This window comes from Triticum aestivum, chromosome 1A (genome assembly GCF_018294505.1).
Source record: "Triticum aestivum cultivar Chinese Spring chromosome 1A, IWGSC CS RefSeq v2.1, whole genome shotgun sequence".
NCBI lineage: Eukaryota > Viridiplantae > Streptophyta > Magnoliopsida > Poales > Poaceae > Triticum > Triticum aestivum.
The window spans coordinates 444,303,798-444,309,797 of record NC_057794.1 but is presented as its reverse complement, the minus strand read 5'-3'; positions in this window follow the sequence as shown (position 1 = coordinate 444,309,797).

The window sequence follows — 6,000 nt, the reverse complement described above, 5'->3', positions numbered from 1 at the left end:
CGGTGCTTATACTTTTTCATTATATCATGCATGCTAGTTTATTTTCTCTCTTTATGCTTTCTTCTTGCGTGTTTAATAAACCTTAAGAACAACCAAAAAAATTAGTTGTAGCTTTCAATTAGTTTACTTTCCATGCTTGTAGTAGTAATTAAAAAAGAAAACCCCCCAAAAAAATCCTGTTCTTCTTTTGCTTGTTGGGAGTTTTCCCGTGTAAATAGTTTTATTTCTTTTCTTTTCTTTGGGGGTCGATAGAAGAAGACCATGATTAAATTGTTGAAGTGGCTCTTATATGCATTATTGTTGATCTGACAAAAGATCCCATATTGCCTTGTCTTCTCCTGTTTATTGAATTCTTGCAGATTCCAGCTTAGTCCAATGCACGCGCACTATTATTATTATTATCCACATCGTTCGGTCGTGCAAGTGAAAGGCAATTATGACGATATATGATGGACCGACTGAGATGAGAAAAGCTGGTATGAACTTGACCTCTCTTGTTTTTGTAAATATGATTAGTTCATCGTTCCTGATTCAGCCTATTATGAATAAACATGTTTGCAGTGACAACTAGAGATCATAGTTTCTTGTGCCATGCTTGATTAGCTAGGAGCTTATAATGGTTTACCTTGCGTGCCAACATGCTATTAAAATGGTTGTGATATGGTATGATAGGGTGGTATCCTCCTCTGAATGATTCGAGTGGCTTGACTTGGGACATGTTCATGCATGTAGTTGAAACAAAATCAACATAGCCTCTACGATATTTATGTTCATGGTGAATTATATCCTACTCATGCTTGCATTCGGTGTTGATTAATTTTAATGCATGTTCATGACTGTTGTCGCTCTCCAGCTGGTCGCTTCCCAATCTTCTCTAGCCTTCACCTGTACTAAGCGGGAATACTGCTTGTGCATCCAATCCCCTAAACCCCAAAGTTATGCCATATGAGTCCACCATACCTACCTATATACGATATCTACCTGCCGTTCCAAGTAAATTTGTATGTTCCAAACTCTAAACCTTCAAATAAATATCCTATTTTGTATGCTCGAACAGCTCATGTATCAACTAGGGCTGTCCGTATCTTCCATGTTAGGCGGGTTATTCTTAAGAGGAGTGGACTCCGCTCCTCACTCACGAGAAAGTGGCTGGTCACCGGGATGCCCAGTCCCATGCTTTATGCAAACTAAATCAAAATAATTGCAAACAAAACTCCCCCTGGGACTCTTGTTAGTTGAAGGCACTCGTTGTTTCGAGCAAGCCATGGATTGATGCTTGTTGGTGGAGGGGGAGTATAAACTTTACCTTTCTGTTTGGGAACCGCCTATAATGTGTGTAGCATGGAAGATATCACCATCTCTTGCTTGTTATGTTGACAATGAAAGTATACCGCTCAAAATATTATTCATCTCTATTTCAAAACCGAGCTCTGGCACCTCTACAAATCCCTACTTCCCTCTGCGAAGGGCCTATCTATTTACTTTCATGTTGAGTCATCATCCTCTCATTAAAAAGCACCAGTTGGAGAGCACCAATGTCATTTGCATTCATTACTGTTAGTTTACATTGAGTATGACTTGACTGGATCTCTTTTACCATGAATTACAATGTCTAGTCAGTCCTTGATCTTTGAAGGTGCTCTGCATTTATGTTTTGCGGTCTCAGAAAGGGCTAGCGAGATACCATCTTATTATATCATATTATGATTGTTTTGAGAAAGTGTTGTCATCCGAGATTTATTATTATTGCTCGCTAGTTGATTATGCCATTGATATGAGTAAACATGAGACCTATGCGTTATTATGAGTATGGTTAGTTCATAATCTTTGCTGAAAACTTGAATGCTGGCTTTACATATTTACAACAACAAGAGCAAACAGAGTTTGTAAAAGTTTTTCTTTATCACTTTTAGTTTATCAACTGAATTGCTTGAGGATAAGCAAATGTTTAAGCTTGGGGGAGTTGATACGTCTCCGTCGTATCTACTTTTCCAAACACTTTTGCCCTTGTTTTGGACTCTAACTTGCATGATTTGAATGGAACTAACCCGGACTGACGATGTTTTCAGCAGAATTGCCATGGTGTTATTTATGTGCAGAAACAAAAGTTCTCGGAATGACCTGAAACTTCACGGAACATCCTTTTGGAAATAATAAAAAATCCTTGCAAAAGATGAAGACAAGGGGCCCACACCCTAGCCACGAGGGTGGGGGGCGCGCCCCCTACCTCGTGGCCCCCCTGGAGCTCCTCCGACCTCAACCCCAACTCTATATATTTGCTTTCGGGGAGAAAAAAATCAGAGAGAAGGATTCATCGCGTTTTACGATACGGAGCCGCCACCAAGCCCTAAAACCTCTCGGGAGGGCTGATCTGGAGTCCGTTTGGGGCTCCGGAGAGGGGAATCTGTCGCCATCATCATCATCAACCTTCCTCCATCACCAATTTCATGATGCTCACTGCCGTGCATGAGTAATTCCATCGTAGGCTTGCTGGACGGTGATGGGTTGGATGAGATTTATCATGTAATCGAGTTAGTTTTGTTAGGGTTTGATCCCTAGTATCCACTATGTTCTGAGATTGATGTTGCTATGACTTTGCTATGCTTAATGCTTGTCACTAGGGCCCGAGTGCCATGATTTCAGATCTGAACCTATTATGTTTTCATCAATATATGAGTGTTCTTGATCCTATCTTGCAAGTCTATAGTCACCTACTATGTGTTATGATCCGGCAACCCCGAAGTGACAATAATTGGGACCACTCCCGGTGATGACCGTAGTTTGAGGAGTTCATGTATTCACTATGTGTTAATGCTTTGGCCTGGTACTCTATTAAAAGGAGGTCTTAATATCCCTTAGTTTCCGCTAGGACCCCGCTGCCACGGGAGGGTAGGACAAAAGATGTCATGCAAATTCTTTTCCATAAGCATGTATGACTATATTTGGAATACATGCCTACATTACATTGATGAATTGGAGCTAGTTCTGTGTCACCCTAGGTTATGACTGTTACATGATGAACCGCATCCGGCATAATTCTCTATCACCGATCCATTGCCTACGAGCTTTCCATATATTGTTCTTCGCTTATTTACTTTTCCGTTGCTATTGCTATCATCACTACAAAATACCAAAAACATTACTTTTGCTATCGTTACCACTACTATCATATTACTTTGCTACTAAATACTTTGCTGCAGATATTAAGTTCCCAGGTGTGGTTGAATTGACAACTCAGCTGCTAATACTTGAGAATATTTTTTGGCTCCCCTTGTGTCGAATCAATAAATTTGGGTTAAATACTCTACCCTCGAAAACTGTTGCGATCCCCTATACTTGTGGGTTATCAAGGATATGCTTTTTAAGCACATCACAAAGAGCCTGATGCCCTTTGAGGCTTTTGTACATGCCTTCCATATACAATTCCTTCAGCCCTGCATCATCAGTGATACTAGCAATGTCCTCAGATGAGGAATTAGTGATAGCAGAGGCAGTTGAGGAATTTGCAGCAATGGAAGTATTTGAGCATTCAGGTGAAGAATTAGCAGTTTCATGTTCAATGCACTTCAAACATGGAGGAACAAATTCATCCTGAGTAGCGCTGATCTGTTGAGCAAGTAATGAATCACACTCCTTCTGAAGATCTTCATAACTCACTCTTAACTGCTCAAGATCTTGCTTTTTTGAAGAAATTCATAAGAAAGCTTCTCATGATCAGATAGGAGAGTGTTATGATGAGCTTGAAGGGTGTCAAACTTAGACTGAAGTCTCTGAAGACTATCAGCCAAAGCTTTCGACTGATCTATTTCTTCACCCAACATATCATCACTTTTATCCAGCATGTATTGAACTTTTTCCAAAGCTCTTTGTTGTTTAGTGGCAAGGGAAGCAAGTTTGAGATAACTAGGTCCAAATTCGTCACCAGATTCATCATCACTTGACTCAGATAAGTAGCAGTCAGTTACCTTGGCACCTTTTGCCATAAGGCATGGTGCAGAGGATGATGACTCTGGATTGAAAGTCATAGCCTTGCGTGATTCCACGGATTCTTTAAACCAGGGATCACGATGAGATCGATGACCTTCATAGACCTCAGAGAGTCGGTCCCAGATGAGTTTTGCATGGCTGAGATGCATAACGTTCCTGAACTGATTTTGTGACAAGCTGGAGCAGATGATGTCCTTCGTCGTGAGGTTGAGAAGTGTGTATTTGCGAATATCATCAGCCTCCGCCATCTTGCATAGGTCAGTAAGACCAATCTCGGTGACGGTATAGAGTTTGTTGTTCATCGCCATGAGGCACTTCTTCATCATGGCCTTCCACTTGGGATAATCATGACCGTCAAAGATGGGGCAAGTCACAGTCTTCATTCCTGTGGTCAACATAACTAAAACTCCAGGTGGTTAAACCAAAATCACACAGAACAAGGGAGTACCTTGCTCTGATACCAATTGAAAGTGCGTTATATCGACTAGAGGGGGGTGAATAGGCGATTTTTATGAATTCTTCACTGAGGAATTCGCGGGTGAGGAAATTCCTGAGTGAAGAACTACTTGCAGCGGAATAAGTACTCAGAAGTAAACATAACAGTGCATGAGCATGGTCTTCATGATGAAATGAAAACAAGCACAGAGTGCAGAAAGCGTAAACATAGGATAACACATGATAAGACAAACAGACTGAAGAAATTGAACTGAGGAAATAGAGGAAGTCTTCAGTCAAAGTCTTCAAATAGATATGAACAAGCACTCAACACATAAATGAGGAAATGGAACCAGGTAGCTTGGTGAAGACAATGATTTGGTAGACCGGTTCCAACTGCTGTGACAGTTGTACGTCTGGTTAGGGCGGCTAGGTATTTAAACCCGAGGACACATAGTCCCGGACACCCAGTTCTGAACACGCAGTCCAGAACACTCAGTCCTCACCGTATTCCCCTTGAGCTAAGGTCACACAGACCTCGCCCAATCACTCGTGGTAAGTCTTCAAGTGACTTCCAAACCTTCACAAACTTGGTCACTCGATGATCCACAATTTCCTCTTGGATGCTCTAGACCATGACGCCTAACCGTCTGGAAGATGCACAGTCTTCAAAGGTAACAAGCGTCGGATCGACGCAGGATCAATCTCTTTAGTGATGCTCAATCACTTTTGGGTTTGTAGGTGTTTGGGTTTGGGTTTTCCTCACTTGATGATTTTCACTCAAAGTCTTTGGAGGATGGGATGCTCTCAAATGACAAGTGTCAGTTTCTCTCGGAGCAGCCAACCAGCTAGTGGTTGTAGGGGGCGACTATTTATAGCCTAGGGAGCAGCCCGGCATGATAAGACATAAATGCCCTTCAATGATATGACCGTTAGGTGGGTAGATATTTTGGGACAGCTGGCGCATAGCACATCAATGGTCGGAATTTTGAGTATCAAATTCCTCAGGGCTATCATGTTCCTCACCGTGTAGGCAATCCACACTGGCGAATTCTTAACTCCTCAGTCAGAACAAATTTCTCGGAGACCAGAAGAATTTCGTCTTTGTCACTGAAGAATATGACTGAACTGTATGAGATTTCCAATGGCTTCACTGGAAGGGATTGGTAGGTGTAGGATTTGAGTTGAGCATCACATGGAAATTTTTCCTTAGTATTTCCTCGAACCCCTTTAACAGTACGGTGTTTTCTATGACTCAAGAAAGAGAAAAAGAAACTAAGAAAACAAAAGTCTTCATGCTTCATGTTCTTCGAATGAATACCAAGTCTTCAGGATTACACCAATTTCTTCACTTTCAAAGTCTTCAGAAATCCAAAGTCTTCAATCGAAGAACTTTATTTTTAGGGGTCGACTTTCTCTGTAAATATCAAACTCCTCATAGACTTATAGACCTGTGTACACTCACAAACACATCAGTCCCTTAACCTATAAGTCTTCAATACACCAAAATCACTAAGGGGCACTAGATGCACTTACACATATGATGAATCTGACCATACACATGAAACATCAAATTCG